The 16,516-nt window shown below is 55.6% G+C and overlaps 1 protein-coding gene across 1 annotated transcript in view; it reads left to right on the top strand.

Annotated features, from left to right (window-relative positions):
* The first annotated feature begins 3,359 nt into the window (after nucleotides 1-3,359).
* Nucleotides 3,360-16,516, top strand: part of LOC113205060 (plexin-B) — a 166,148-nt gene continuing 152,991 nt past the window's right edge. The window contains exon 1 of the mRNA XM_052271833.1: nucleotides 3,360-3,508. The gene's annotated coding sequence lies outside the window, so the exon portion shown is untranslated. The remainder of the gene's footprint in view (nucleotides 3,509-16,516) is intronic.

The raw sequence follows: 16,516 nt of genomic DNA, 5'->3' as shown, positions 1-16,516 counted from the left end.
GCGGGGCGGGGCGCGGCGCGGCAGGGCGAGCTCCCCCTCGTCTATCCGTAACTACTCGCCCATTCGTTTTACAGCCCCTATTCCTCTCTCTCCGCCTCCTCCTTTTCAACTCCCCCCGTCGCCCCGGCCCGCCCTGCAGTCGGGTAGATCTCCTCTCCTCCTACTCCTAGGCGCCGTCGCCCCTCTGCAGGATTAGGCCCCGCTTGTCCTAGGCGCGCGCGCGCGTCTCTAACGGCTAAAGTCTGCGCGCCGCTCGCCGGCTGGCTGTCTATTTGGCCCTGCTCTTGATTGGGGAAGTCAACATTGACTCTTCCCCGTCACCCCGTGTCGTCGTCGCCGTTCGCCCGCCGCGCCACTCCGCTCCTCCTCCTCCTCCTCCTCCTCCTCCTCCTCTCCTCTCCTCTCCTCTCTCCTCTCTCCTCTCTCCTCTCTCCTCTCTCCACTCTCCACTCTCCTCCCTCCTACTCCCTCGTCCTTCTTTCTCCTTCCTCCGCCTCCCTCTCCGACGTAAACACGGCAGCACGCGGTACACTCGGTGTCGAAAGTGAGAACAAGGCGGTGAGCTGCACAGTCTCTCTCGTGTCAGACGCCAATTGGACGACGTTCTCGCCCTCCTCCCCTTACTCTGGAGGAAGGATCTGCATATCCATCCGCCCCGAGATGGCGCCCCGGCGGCAGGCAGCAGCCGCGCCGTCATGTCGTCAATCTCCTACCCCCTTCTCGCTCTCAGGGGGCTCTGGCGGCGGCGGTGCAGCAGACTGCCGCGGCAATTACAAAAGGCCGTTGACGACGACAGACAAGTTTGAGAGCGAAAGGGGGGGAGGGAGGGGGGTGGATGCAGTTATGCGACCCGCACCGCGAACTGTCGCGCGCGCGATGCAGATCTCTCATTCGCTCTCTCTCTCTCTCTCTCTCTCTCTCTCTCTCTCTCTCTCTCTCTCTCTCTCTCTCGCTCGCTCGCTCGCACCCCCTGTCCCTTCGTTAATATTCTCGTTCGCCGCCTTGCATAACTCATTACAAAAGTACATCGACAGGCGACACCGACCGGCAAGTGCTCGCGACTTTCTACTTGAACACTGATTCGTACACTTGCAAGTATTCAAGTCGTCTGTTGAACACGATCCCACACTGCGTGCGCCAATTGCGAGGTAGTCTCCCTTCAAACTTTTTAGTGTGCAGCGTGTCGACACACTCCCTGCCCCCCCCCCCCTTCTCTCTCTCTCTGTCTCTCTCTGTCCCTCTCTGTCTCTCTCTCACTCTCTCGCTCGCTCGCTCTTTGTGTCACTCTGTTTCCGAACCACCCGCCTTGGCCCCTGCCACTTGCTAGAGTAAGGGCGAAAAGCTTTGGATAGCCCCCCCCCCCTCCTCTCTATCTGAAAAATCGACAGCAGTTTGCCAGTTGAAGTGAGAGACGCGGAGCCAACTTGTCAGAATATCGGGGCGCGTGGAGGCGGTCGGGATTGACGCATTTTGCGCGACGCCAATGTGGCGCTACGTGAGGCGCCGGCGCGCGACGCCGCCCTCTTCCCAGATTGACGCGCCTTGTGTACAAATCTCTCTCTTTCTCTCTCACTCTCTCACACCCCTCTGATTGTTATCCGATCGGTTCTCCGTCTCTTTCGTCATCATTTCGCTGCTTGTTTCCAGCGATGAGAAGAGCAGGGAGGGCCAGGGCTGCCGTCGTCGTCATTGCCGCATCCGGGCGTGATTGTCCCCCCTCCCCTCACTTGTTCTCTCTCTTCTCTCCGTATAAAAGCAACGCGCGACGCTGTTTAAACAGGGAGCGATGGTTGCCAAAAGTGGCTATGTATCGCGCCAAATGGAAGGACACACGTTTTGCATGCGGCGGCGGCCAGCAGACGCCGAGGCGGCTGTAAATACACGGCGACATGCCCGGACATTTACATAGTGTCGGGAGCGGCGGCCGCGTGGCGCCTGCGCGCGCGGCCCCGGCGTCCGGCTGCTTGCAGAATGCAATTATATCCCCCCCCCCCCACCCTCTGCCCCTCTCTCTCCCTAGGTAGCAGACGGGTGCAAAGCCGGGAAGCAGAGAGGATGGATAGGTCATGATGCCCCCTCCCTCCTCTCACCTGCCCCTCTTCACCCCCCCCCCCTTCTCTCTCTCTCTCTCTCTCTCTCTGGGACTCGCCCGTTCCTTCCTTTGCCACCTGATCCGCATAAGCCCTGGCCTGGCCGGCCGGTGCCGTGCTGGCTGCTTGCGCCCGCCGCTGCCACTGGCTTCAGCAGCACCCTCTCATCATCGCCAAGAGCTCGTGGTCTCTTCCTACGAGTTTCTGAACTCTACCCGTTTCTTTCTCTCTTCTCTCTCTCTCACTCCTTTCGCGTGAGGGTTTGTTTTTCCCAGCAAACTGCTATCCGCTCTGCTTTAAGAAATTGATCTCTTGCTGATGAGGTCTTTTCCGTGTAAATTTTGCCCCTCCTCTGCTCTTTTCGGTTCGGTTTTGATCGCTCCGTAACCGGCCGCGCCACGATGGAATGCGTGTACTACATCACGGTACGCGGTGGCGCCTACCTCAAGATGTGGGGGGGGGGGGGGGAATTGGGATGCAGGTTCGCCAGCCGACACCCTCGTCCCTCCCCCTCTTCTGCTCCTGCCGTCCGCCCCCGCTCGCTCCGAGGTATCCACCCTCTTATCCACCACCACCCCAACGGGATTTAGCCGTTGGCCGTTGAGCTGCACCCTCCTTTGGTGTGGTTTGCCCCCCGCCCTCCTCCCCCGCCTCACGCCTCCAACTCCATCCGGCCCCGTCCACCGCGCCCCTTGTCTCCGTCCGTCTCGTCTTAGTTCCGTCAATATCAGCCGCGACATGACTCCCCGGGCCCGCCGTAGCCTTCGCCCGGCCGCGCTTTGCTCGCCCCGCCCGATCCCTTTCTTCTAGTCGCCTCGCTGCAACGGCTTTTTCTCGGTCTTACATTCGCAATTTCTTCCTCTTCCCTTTCATTTTTCTCCGCGGAATCCCTTCCATTTGTTGTTTGTTTCTCTCCTCAACCCAGCCTCACACCACCACCCCCTCACCCCGCCCTCCTAAACTTCTCCCGTAAACGGGCCCCTATTTATATTCTCTATAGCTGTCTCTGTCCGCCTAATGGTTTGCGTATATTCTTCTTTCCCCCGTCCCCCTCTCTCTCTCTCCCTCTCGTCTTCGCGACATCCAGATTCCATTGGGGGTTAGTTTGCATTTTTTTTCCCTCCGCTCTCTCGCCTTTTCTCATTCTCCTTTCTCGACGGCCTTAACCCGTATTACGGAAAATTAAACGAATGCGGCTGTCTGGATGAGGAGGAAATAATAAAGCGGAACCGCAAAACACAAACTTGTAGTCGTGGCCACTGCTAAATGTATGTACGTTTCTGTTCCAGGTCCTAGTGTCGGGCGCCAACCAGGCTCTGGATTACGAGTCCGTCGTCGTGGACCCCGGGCACACTATTCTCCCGGATACCACCCTGAAGCCCAGCGGCGACTTCCTCTACGTCCTTTCTACGTCCAAGGTACGTGTTGTTCATAAGAAAAAGCGTCTTTCAAGAAACGGGATAGCAGATGAGCACACACACACACAGCGTCTTTACTTCATCTTCTTTTTATTTCGTATCATTATTTTGTGTCTAATAACGTGAAGGACGCGGCGCAGATTATGTGTAGTGTTTCTCGCGATGAGCGTTGCGTGTCGGCCGCTCTCCCGCCCCCTCTTAGTTATTTTCCCTCATCTTCGCTCTCGACTGCCTCCCGCACGCGGTATGGAGAGAGACAGAAATATGCGGAGAGAAGAGGGGGGGGCGTAAAAGTTGAACCCCGAAAACTTTTGTGTGACTCTTCATTAGGAAAAGGCGGGTGCTGCATATTTCACGAGTATTTAAGAAAGGTATGAGGCCGCCCCGCAAGTTTGCGCTGCTGCTGCTGCTGCTGTGGGTGCGCACATTAGCGGCGAAATACCATTTTCATCGCTTATAGCAGCGCTCCTCGCCTCGGGCGGGTTGGCGTGGGCTGGCTCAAGGATGGTGTGACCCGAATTTTGGAAAAGAAATGCGGGTAAGGGGTCAATCGCGACGTGTATAAGGTTTTGACTCGTGTAACGTTAAGCTGTGTATTGCCAGGGAAAATTTGCACTTTTATGGTAACTAAAACGTCATTTAATTTGAAAAGGGATCAAGCGGCCAATTTGCGTTGCGTTACATACTCCATCCATTGCCCTCAAACAGTTATTGCGGCGATGAGTATTTTGCAAGCCTCGTTCGCTCGTGCTCTCCGTCTCTTTCGCTCTCTTTTTATCTGCCTCTCTTTTTTACTCTATTCTTTCCGCCGCTCTGCTATATTCTCTGTTTTCGCGTCTCTCTCGGCGCTGTGTGCTTAGTCTTGTCACGTTTCTCCCCAATCATCCTCATTACTCACGTCTCTCTCTCCGTGCGCTCTCTTGCTCTCTATCTTTCTCGCTCTCTCGTTCCTCTCTCGCTCTGCGGCTACCTGTATGACCGTCGTGGTGTAACCCTTCTGTTCTTCTTGTGTTGCCCACTGTCCCCCCCCCCCTTCTCTCCCTCTCTCTCTCTCTCTCTCTCTCTCTCTCTCGCTCGCTCGCTGGAGTGCAGTACCGAAACGAAACAATCGAGCGACCCGTCCTGCGGGCGCGGAAAGAGGACGAAACCTTTGAATTGACTGTGACGCGTGAAGTTTCTCGTGCAGTGCCACACCGTTTTCCAGGGTCGGTCGGTGGGTCGGCCCTACTCCTGGAGTCCCCCCTCCCCTTCCAGTCGGTGGTCACACGGGCGGAGGTCACCCCGTGACTAATGGCGGGCTAATGAGTAATGACTGGCCGCTCACCCCGGTGGGCTCACCCTGCCCACCCTTACCCACCCTTGCCCACCCTTGCCCCACCCTTGCCCCACCCTTGCTTACCCCTGCCCTGCCACCTCCCCGTGTGAGCTCCAGCGCGCAACCCCACTACCTCCGCCACGCCACACCGCACTACGTGGACCGACCAAAACCTCCGCCCAACAGGAGAAACCGCTAGTATATAGCAACCTGCCCGTTGTTTAAGCTCACGCGTTAGTGGTAATTTTTGTACTTTTCTTCCCCTTTGTCGCGCAGTGTAGTAGAGTAGAGCCGACCCCCTCGGTGACCAGTGACCATGCACGAGGTGCGATTGCGATTGTGTTGTGAGAGGGAGCTGACCAGGCTGCCCTGGCGGGCTGCCTTGGCTTTCTCGCTCTACATGGCCAGCGCGGCGCTGATGTGATGTGTGCTCGCTCCTGGGCGTTGCTTTCTACTGGACATGTGTGACGCTGGTAAAAATGGAAACAATCACCCCGCCTTGCATCCAAAGTCAAGTAAAATCGTCAGGACAAAAGTAACCATTTTTGAAAGGTTATTTTTTGGAGAGGGTAGTATGTTACATTCCATGGTGCATTTGCCGTTTCTGTTGCACATTAGGCTGCTTGTTGCGAGGAGCTGAGCTCCGCGCGGCGGCGAGCACGACCCGGCCCAGCCCAGGCACGGCCGACTCAACATCCTCCTCATATCATATATACGTGCTTTGCAAATAAATGCTTGTGGTCTGCAGAGCGTCCTGTTTCCGTCCAGCTTGGCGGAGGCTGGCGCGAGGGGGGGCCGAGGAGGGGGGGGGGGGCAAGGGCACGAGGGGATTGTGTCCACGAACCTGCTGGTGCCTCTCGGGGGAGGGAGGGTGGGAGGGGGGTGACGATACCACCCTTCCCCTCTCCCCCGGAGGGGTAGGGGGGGGGCGTGGCGCGGCGTGGCGCAGCGCTCGCCATGAGGATGAGGGGACCACAATCCCATTATTCCGGACCTCTCCCCGCTCTGTTCTTCTTCATTCATGGAAAATTGCTCCCAGTTGTCGTCGCGGCTGTCGTTTTCTTTGTCTTTCCCCCCTCCTCTTTTTATCCTTCCTTTTTCTGCCTCTCGCTCTCTCTCTCTCTCTCCTCCCGCGCGGCGTCGTTGGCTTAGGTCGGCGCTGCCCGCCCCGCCTCGCCCGATGCTTGTCCTGCTCCGCCGTGCCGAGAGGCAGCGGCCAGGCGCCGGCGCTGGTGCTCGCCCGTCCGGAACATTCCGACCGACGTCCGACCGGGCTGGCTGGCTGGGCCGACGGCCGCGGCGGCGGCGACCGGTGGGCTTCGTTTTTGCATGCACGGTGTGTTTCGCGAACGCCTGCTGACCGGCGCATGTTTCGCGCACGGCCGGTATGGTGCGGTTGTATATTATGAGAGAACAAAAAAATTAAACTCCGAGTGCCCTATAAACATCGCCCGCGGTGACAACAGCGTTTTGTAATTACGAGAACCGTATATCACATTGCGGAGGTCTTGCCGTCGTCGCCGCCGTCCGTCCTCTTCGTGCTTGCGAACGCGCTGCTGAAAGGGGCGCAGCACTAATATTAGACATTATGTCTGCAAATATGCGCGCCGTTGCTTAGCTGCTGCTGTTGCTGCTGGCGAGCTAGTTTGTTGTGGCGCTGGGTATGATCCCCAGGCCGGGGGAAGGGGGGGGGGTCTATGGCGGCCGAGCCGTAACGCCTCTCGCCCCCGCTGCTAGAGGTGGTGTTTGCCGTCGAAGCATTTATAGTGTATTGCGTATAGTGTGTGGGGTGCGCCGACACACTCTGGGGCGCCCGGGGTGCAGCCTCTGTGAGCGTGTGTGTGTGTGCGTGTGTGCGGATTCTATTTCGGAACCACGTTGGGGAAAGGGCCTTTTCTCTCGGAAATGGCACATGTGGGGGATCCTGAGGGGGACGGACTGGTCCGAGCAGGCGTCGGCGTCGCGTCGGCGACCACCCAGGGCGGCCAAGAGGGCGGGCGGAGGGGGCGGCGTCGGTACGCCGTAAAATGAGCGTCGCGACGCCCCTGCCTTCTCTCTCTCTCTCTCTCTCTCTCTCTCTCTCTCTCTCTCTCTCTCTCTCCTCCCTCTCTCGTTCTCTCTCTCTCTGGTTCTCTGGCCATCTCTTTGGTTCTCTGAACTTCGAAAGGGAAAGGTCGAGTCGGGTCGGTGGGGGAAAAAAATGGGTTTCTGTTCTGACGTATGTGGAAGAGGACCTGGCCCGACAGGGGTTCAAATACCGGGAGGGGTTCTCGCTTTTATAGCTATCGGGTCGGAGGTGGAGCAGAACTGGGGTAAGGTGGGTGCTGCTGCTGCTGCCTGACACCTCGCAAACAACTCTGCCGTGGGCGAGGCCGTGGCCGGTTGATTTTGCCGGTTGTGAGAAAATTCCAAAAGACCGCCATGATGCTCACAATGAGGAAGGAGCAGGGTCGGGCTCTGCTGCGTTTCTTACTCTTCGCTAGTCTCTCCTTCGAATAGACGTGCTACATTACGCGGCGCACACTGGCACACACTCGCGAACATGGAATGTGTGTATCGTGCTGCTGACCCGGGTCACTGCGCGCCGTGTGTGGGGACGGGGCCAGCAAGGTACGGGCCTTCGTTGTAGTTCGATCCATGCGAAGGCGATTGACCTCTGGGGGGGGGGGCAGTCGTTGAGGGCCAGGGCCTTGCTGCAGCGGCAAAATCCTATATCCTGGAGGGGAAGTAGGAGTTGGACTTGCGTCGTCTTGCTTATCTCTAGAGAGCGGGGCCGAGGGGGGGGGGGCACGGGGGGCGTGTGCGAGACGTGTACCATGAGAGGAAGAGAGAGAAGGGGGGGGGGGCGGGGGAGTTTTGGTGGGTTCATTCTTTCCTCCGTAACGTTCCCGCGCACATGACATGCCCGTGTCCCGCGACGACCCGGCGTGGCGCACCTGAGCGTGGCGATAAGACGTCGGGCCCTCCCTACAGGGTGGATTATCTCTCTCTCTTTCTGCCTCTCTCTGTTCGCGTTCCTCACACAACTCTGTCTCCACGCCCCCCCTCCCCCCCCCCTCTCTCTCTCTCGCTCACTCTACTGTCCCTTCCTTTTTTCCGCCCCCGCGTCTCTCTGTCTAATGAAACAATTTCAGTGTTGACTTACTTGGCCGAGCTGAGTTGTGGGTGGCTGGGATGGGAGCGGAGCGTGGCGCGGCGGCGAAAGGAGAAGAAGGATTCATTCCATTTGTGTGAGCAAGCCTGCAGCAGCAGCAGCAGCACAGCCTTCTCCTTTCCTCTCGATTTTGTTTTTTGGGGAACGAGACGAAAACAAACGAGCGCTACGCTGCCGCCACCGCGCCGCGCGCACTCCTTCCTCTCGGGGTGGCCCACTTTCCAGGAAAACCGGGCCACTAGGGGGGAGACGGACGGTCTGTGTGATGGCGGCGGCGGTGGTGACCTTGAACCCCCTGGGACCCTTCGTGTAGTTGACCGCGCCGCGCCCCGCCGGAACCAATCGCCGATTGTGAGTGGGTTCAACTCGGTGCACGCGGCCGGTGTTCAGAACGGTGTTCACACCCGTGTTCAGACCTGGTTTTCAGTTTTCGGTTCGGTATTCAGACTAGTGTTTTCTCCGGTGTTCAAGACTGATGTTAACTCCGTTGTTCAAGACCGGTGTCCAAGACTTGTGTTCAGTCCGGTGTTCAAGACTGGTGTTCAGTCCGGTGTTCAAGACTGGTGTTCAAGACCGGTGCCCAGACCGGTGTTCAGGCCGTCTCATTGTCTGGGCCGGCGTGTCATTCATTACCGCATTGACAGCCGGCCGCCTCCCGGTGCTCCGCCGCGGCCGTGCGGCCAGCTTCCTCTGCGGGGACCACACAGAACGGGGCCTGTACCGGGCGAGCGGGTTCTCGCCGAGGACGACGATATAGTCCCAGCAGCGACCGGCGTGGCACCCGCCTCCCGTCGACCGCCTTCTGGAGTGGAGCCCCCCAGCGGTGACGCGGCGTGAGGTGTGGATAGATGGATGGATCCGGCACCTCCCCGCCTTTTGCACGTACCCCAAACCCCGCGCCCACATCGCCCGCTTCCAGCCCCCGCCACGCCCCACTGCCGCGATACGTATGCATGTATGGCGTGGACGTTGCGTTATTCTCCGAGATTGTCGCGCGCCGTTGCCTTGTTTGTTGTATATGTCCTGCTTCGCGCCCGGCCTGCACAACCACAACGTCGCGCCGCGCGCTTCACGCCTCCCTGACCGCCACGCCCCGCCACGCCACGCCCCGCCACACCCAGCGCGCCGTCATGTCCTCCGAAAGGCTCTTTGCCCGCTCCGCGTGTATCCATCTGTCCCTGTACCGCGTCCTAATCTTATCTCTCGCCTGCCAGCGCCGCCCACCAATCGTACCGCCGCGCGCGGATCTCCTGGAAAAACGGGGGGAATAAGGTTGAGAGAGTCGAGTCGGGGCCGCCGCCAGTCATTAGCCGCGCGCTGTAGAGTTAGTCTTTGTATGTTTATCGCGTAAACGGGGAGATAGGTGGAGGAGCCGCGGTCTCCTAGAAGTGAAGATTAGTGTGTGTGTGTATAAGTGTGTGAGTAAGAGAGAGAGAGAGAGAGAGAGAGAGAGAGAGAGAGAGAGAGAGAGAGAGCATGTGCGCGCAAGTGTAATGCATTCTCGGACAGCCACGATTATCAGTCGTGCACTTAATTGCTTTTGTCGTAACGTTTCGTCGTCCGCTGCCGTCGCGTGAGGGACAATGTGAGCGCCGTTAAAGTAATTCGCGTTTTAGTTGAGGCTGAGCAATAGGGCAGATGAGTGAAAGATTTAGATTGAGAAGAGGAAAGCAGCAGCAAAGAGGACGAGGAGGCGGGAACTAACAGAGCACAACACCGGAAACCCAAGTGAATGTCGCACAATTGTAGGTGTGTAAATGTTGTACACTTGTAGGTGTGTGGGTGACATTCATACACTTGGATTCAGTGTGTTAACTCACATCTACTCTCCTTAGGTGTTGGAGTGGGCATTCACACACCTACAAGTGTGCGACATTCGCTGACTTGCGCCTCCGAGTGAACTCCTTCTGCGCCTTTCTGTTTTGGCGCCAAGAGAACACGAGTACTTTATCCCGTGACGTGCTCGTCGCTGACGCCGCTGACGCGAGCGAGCCGCCGCGGGGCTGGAATGCGGAGCACCTGCCCTTCTGGCCGCGGCGGCGCGGCGGCGTCGGGAGAGAGGCGGGGCGCTCGGAAGTGTTTGACGCGCGGTCGCGTGATCTGTTACTGTCAATCAGAGGCTCACTCATTAGAGCTACCGGCCTGTCTCATTTGAGGAACGGTCTTGCCCCCGTGTAGAGAGCGCCCCGTGCGCCGCACCCGCCACGCCCCGCCACGCCCCGTCGCGTCGGACACCATTCCTCTTACAAGGGGACTTAGGCAAGTGTAAATTCCCGATCGTGCCCAAACTCGGTATATTTGCTTCTTATCTATGTAGGTGACGAATGCCGACCAAATTTTTTCCTGAGAGTCATGTGCCGAAACTCCCTATAAAAGCGTACAATTTCACAAAATACAAATTTCTACTTTTGTACAAATATTAAGTGGTATTCTGACTCAAAATGGGCGGTTTTGGGGGGGTAGTTCCTATGACACTTTTCGATTTAAGACCTCCTTCCGTCATTTTTGGCCCAAATTCAATATTTTTTCCATTATTTCCTCCCCTAAAGTACCCTAGAAATTGACACTCAGGAAAAAATACTACCGTCAGTCGTCATCAACATAGATAAGAAACAAATATACCGAGTTTGGGCAAGATCGGGAATTTACACTTGCCTAAGCCCCCTTGTTAGTCCACGCCCAGCAGTCCGACCGAGCTCGCGGCAGCGCCGCCACCAAACACTCTTATCATCCTCCCCGCCCCTTGTTTTCCGACAGTGAACCCAACCCCTGTCCAATATTGACAGCGGTCAGTCTCACTTCTGCACGTCTGGGGATTTTTATTCTTGTTTTCAAACGTCATCCTTTTGTGAATCGTGGCAGCGAAAATGAATCACCAGTGGCGTCGTGTCGTGGTGGCTGGCAGTCTGTTTGTTGGCCCCTCGATGATCCCAGCATGCGGTAAATAAAATAGTTTCTTGTATTTCAAGACCCTCCTTGGATCTCATGGAGAACGCCAATGGTATCCAAGAGACCAGTTCTTGAAAAACAAGAAACTATTTTTACCGGGGGCCGCTGCAATATCGGAGTGGCGATGCGCGGCCGTCCCGAGCGGAGGCGACGTCGCTGTCGCTCTCGTGGACGCCGCCGCATGGCACCCAGCCCGCGAGCGTTTCCAATTTAATTTGCCTGTCTGAGCCGGCTGACCACCTTGGGCGCTCGGTGGGGCGTTACTCCCCCTTCTTTCTCTCCCCCCCCCCCCCCCCCCCCCCCCCCCTTTTCTCCCCCCCCCTTTTTTTCCCCCCCCCCCCCCCCTCTCTCTCACTCTTGTTCACTCCCTCTCTTCCTTTCCTTTCGCCTCCCTGTGCCTCTCCCTTTCTCCTCATCCTCATTTCTTCCTCCGTCCATTTCCGTCTGTCACGTCAGCTCTTCGTCTTTTTTATGGATGTTTATCCAGTTAATGAACTGGCGGCGCCCCTTTTACCGATGCGCTCTAATCCTAAACAGCTCAGCTGAGGCGCGCACACACACACAAACACGTACATGCGCACGCTTGGGTTTTCGCCCTTATCATAGTGGTATTGCTGCTACCGTTTCTTTTTTCTCAACACCGATGGCACTCTTTGTGGCCTGCATATAGTTTATAAAGTGGAGAAGACTGCATCACGTTTTTTTTACGGCTAGCTTTAAGCGTTGTCGATTATTACCTTCTGAGACAGGTGCATATCGTGTCGCGATTCTTAAGGAGCAAAAAAGAAATCCTCTCTAATGTAAGTTTTTTGTGTTGTATATCAGCAGGGGCGACAGGTACGAACAGGCTGGTCGGGAGTCGTCTAGTTAGCATAGGTCGAGGGGGAAAGAGGAAAAGGGGCGAGCGGTGAGAGTACAGCACAGTACGTACAGCGAGTGAAATGATGTACGGACAGGACAGGGGCTGGAATTGGGGGGGAGGGGGGGGAGGTACAGAGAGTAAAATGATGTACGGACAGCCTGTCGGGTGGCTCAGCGGTGATTGCCATCTCTGCCATCGTTATGCAATTCATCCATCAGCACCGGAATCGGAGAGAGAGGGAGAGAGAGAGAGAGAGAGAGAGAGAGAGAGAGAGAGAGAGAGAGAGAGAAAGGAGGGGGAGAGAACAATGGGGCAGGTAACGTTAGTGTCACGTGGCTCGAGGTCCCATTGCTCACCGCTTCCCTGCAGCTGGTAATCACGCACAAGAGTCTCGGACTCGCCTCTCGTCCCAATTTGCGCACTTCTGTCGCACCGGTGAGGTACGTCACGTCATCCCAGATGGCTTATTATTTTCAATGTACGGCGGAAAAACTAAGAAATCAAAATAATAGTGAACATAAATAAACAAGTTTATCAGCATAAAGTTTTTGTTGAACTAAGTTGTTTTGTAATTTTTTTTGCAATGTAATCAGTTGGGACTAAAGCCTTTCGGAGCGGCCTAATTTGCGTGAAGCACGTTGCGTTCTGCCTGCTGCTGCTGCTCAGGTAATTCGTGAATTATATAGAGATGGCTTTTATTGTACCAGTGCCGTGAGCATTGCGATTTCTGCCTTGTAATTATCCATTATACAGCCCTTTACTCTCCGCTCATACCACCTCCCCCCCCCTCCCTACCTCTCTCTCCCTCTCTCTCTCTCCCTCTCTCTGCCACTTCTGTCTGCTGGCCCACTGCTTCCTCGTTCTTCGGCCGCGCTGTTCGAGTTCCGCGTCCTCCCCCTGCCGGTCCGCGGTCCGTGTGTCTTTTGTGCAATAGTCTTTTGTTCTTCTGCCGGTCTGTCTTTCCGTTTTGTACGCGGGCAATGTTCGCCATTTCCGGGCCTTTCATTTGTAATTGCCTCTCTCTCTCCCTCCTCCCCCCTCTCTCTTTCTCTCTCTCTCTTTCTTACTCCATGTCCCTCCCTCGTACTCACAATTTCCCTCCGTCACAGTGTGTTTTAATGTTGGGCGAAGCAAAGCTGCTTTCGTTTCCACGAATCGCTGCTGGCCACAGGACACACTAATGTATGTGTACACACACACACACACGCACCCAAACCACATGCGCCATGCTCCTCTGGCACCAACCCGAGCACCGCCCGAGAGGTACCACACACCGCTCGTGCTCCAATCTCTCGGCACGCGTGAATAGTGTGCGTTAGTGCAGTTCCTGGTGTCGTTAGCTTTCCCCGCCAGCCGTTTTGGCAGTCGCGCTGCCCGCGCTGTGTAGCCCGCGCACTCTGCACCTAGCCCCATGACACATGCCAGCCATTTACCCTCACGTAATCCACCTCCCCCCCCCCCTTCCTTTCTCCTCTCTCCCGGGCAGTGGGCGTATCGGGCTGCGCTCTGCACTGTGAAAAATACTCGTAAGTTTACAGGAAAATTTGCCATGACGTGAGTCCGTAAAATTACAAGTTAAAGTTGTGAAATTACAATCACTTCCTATCGACTTGGAATTAATCGAGGAACAAAAATGGTCCACCGTAACGTTACAACATTATTTTGTAATTCCAAATTACGAGGAATGTCGTAACTTTACGGGGAAATTTTTCACAGTGTGGGATCAAACGGGAGCGCGGCGCTGCTAGCCGGCCATAGGCTGCCATGGGCCCCCGCCTGCCTGCCCAGAATGTCAATTTGGCTTTAATGAATGGTAATTCAAACGCCGACGCCTCGCTCACTTGTTCACTTCCTCTCGCTTCTCTCTCTCCCTATCTTTTCCTCATTCTCTCTGTCTCATTCTCTCACTCTATATCTCTCCAGCTCTTTCTCTTCTCTCTCGCTGTGTGTCTACCTCTACCTCTCTTTTGGTTGCAGAAGAAATATCAAAGGAAAGCTTTCCTAATGTACAGTATTTAGCAACCTATAAAAGTGTGTGCATGCAACCAACGTCCATCATCAAAATAGTAAGACAAACCCACAGCCCCTGCCCTTTGGCACAAACGGGTTTTCTCTACAAAAAAATGAAAACATCTATGTATTTTTTTTTGGGGGGGGGGCACCTTTTAGAAGCCGATAATACCTCGGAAATTGTATCAATTTCTAGGAAACGATGTCAATATCCATCGCCACTTTCACCGAAACGTTACAATTAATTCAGTTCAAACACTACAAACTAATGTACTTTTCGCATTGTTTGCAAGTCATGTGGTGTTGTTTTTCCCGGGGATAATTTCACCTGAATTCCAAACATCAAGGACGTATCGCGTCCTTTGCTTTTGCCTTATAGCGGCGTCGGTGACACTGTCGTCCAAAAGGGAGCAGGCGAGCGCCTCGGTCCCCCTGCTTATCGAAACCCGTTCGACCGGGTACCTCCACGAGCGAGTGAGAGGGTACCTCTACCTCGTTACACAAGGTCGAGGGCAGTGGCAGTGGCCGGGACTCCCGCTCGCGTCCTCGCGGTCAACGCTTCTGCAGCACACTGCTGCTGCCAACCTCAATTCTATCCTGCTGTGGGAGTGGCGCAGGATGTGACGTTCGCACGGTCGTGCACTCTATGTGGCTCCTTGTGGCTCCGGCAACCGGACGCCTTCGTCGCCGCTGTTAAAGCACGAAATCAAGAATTTAGGGCGAAGAGAACGAAATGGAAGTGGTGAATGGCGGCCGACCGACGGCGCCGAAAGTTTGGCAAATTGAAACACCGTGGACCGACCGCCACTGTGCGGCGGTGCGGCAATCGAATCTGAGTCCGGTAGTGGTCGGGAACAAAGCGGCATCAAATGTTCGATTCCGCGGCTCGCCGAAACGAAACGTAGATTTAATTTAGCACTAACGCGCACGAACGTTTTCTCAAAAACGTACAAATACAGTTGGAGTGCATTAAGAAAAATTTCGTTTGTTTGCGGAGGCGAAATTTTGAAGAAGCTTTGGTTTCAAATAAAAGAATCCCATTACCGGCTTGGTGGCGTGCCTACTCAAAGTGCAGCCCGACTGCGTGCATTGTCTCCGTGGGAACTTTATGCGCGATTAGGGCCTTGGACACATACACACTCACAATCTTACAGCAAGCACGCGTCGCGTATAAGTACACTATGTGGTTTTTGAAGAAAACGACGTGCCTTCCCCAATTTGTGTTAGTACAAGAACTGTCAGACAGTGCACTGATTCGTGTCGTCGACACTAGCTGCGAAGTATACGACACATGTCAAACTCAAGTCGAATGTCGCACACACTTGTAGGTGTTTGAATATATCAATTCACGTACCTAGTCAAATGAAAGGTTTCAATTTCCCTTGGAATTCCGTACACGTTTTACAGGTGTGCGACATTCACACGCTTGGGTCCCCCGTTAAGGTTCGGCCGCTCGATGAGCGCAGCCCCAACACTTGTCACTGCCACCGCCGTGCTGGGTTGGGGGCGGCCGGTCCTAGGCTTGCGTCGTCGCACACATGGACACGACCACTTGGTGGTGACAGCGCGGGGCGCCTCCCTTTCGACCCTTCAACAAATATGAATGCGCCCCCTCCACCCTCCGCCAACCACCTCCCCCTCCTCGAGCCCCCCACCGCCTTGCGGTCCACTCTGGGCGGCTGCCTGCGCCGCCGCACAGTTCTGTTGTTCTTGTTCCCGCTGAGCTGGGCGGGCAGTCCTTCCATTAGTCACTGCTCCGTCGCCGACCTTCCCCAAAGGCAAACAGAAATCCGTCTTCGCCAAAGACCAGCCCAGCGGATTGACGTCCTGTTCGACGGACACTGTGTCGTCAACCCACTCCTCCTCCTCCTCCTCCTCCTCCTCTTCCATTCATTGTAGAGATGAACGACACTGTGAATTCGCAAGCGTTGATGAGTCCGGTGCTGAATGTTACGACTTCATGCACTGCTTCCAGTGTGGCTCGAAAGTGTGCAGACTCTAGGAATGCAATAGTAGGACAAATAATAATCCCCTACTTGAAAAGAAAAATGCACGCTTTTTTCCAGTCTTGCAACAGTAGTAGGTATGCGCACTTCGTCCTACTTCTGGAAGAGTACCCGCATGGAAATAAGTATGTTGAAATGACACTTATGTGTACTTTCAAAAAAGTATACACAAAGCAAACATAAAGTTTAACAGATTGGAACGCTTTCGCTACACTTTGCTGATACCTTTGGCATACTTTTTTGTGTACGTTGTTGGACACTTATTTGGCCAGCCAGTCACATTTTTGGGGTACTTTTTTCCGTGCGGGTAGAACTATCCATCTGTCGCGTTTTCAGAGTAGTGTTCCAGAAGCTCACAAACAATCAAGGGGGCGCCTCAGCTGAATTGACAGTGTACCGCTGCTATACACCTTGCGCCCTGATTCAGTCAACAGGACACCGGCACAGCTCGTCTTGCCCGTCCCAATATGAGATGCATGCTCTTCGGATTTAATTTGTTAGCAGCAGCTGCTAACTCCTCGGCGGCCCAAGGCTGGGCGGAGCGGGCCAGGGCGGCCAGCGGCGGCGGCGGCGGTGGGCGCCTCGTGGACACAAACTAATCTAAGTTTGCCGAACTCGTGTAGGAATGCGGGTCTAATCATCCCTCTCCCCACCTCCGCGCTGCCGGGGCCCAACTTGTTGCTCGCCGTACAAAGTCCGTGAGAGGTGGGGG

Source organism: Frankliniella occidentalis, unplaced genomic scaffold (assembly GCF_000697945.3).
Source record: "Frankliniella occidentalis isolate FOCC.00 unplaced genomic scaffold, Focc_3.1 Scaffold176, whole genome shotgun sequence".
Taxonomy (NCBI): Eukaryota; Metazoa; Arthropoda; class Insecta; order Thysanoptera; family Thripidae; genus Frankliniella; species Frankliniella occidentalis.
This window is presented reverse-complemented; position numbering and strand designations above follow the sequence as displayed.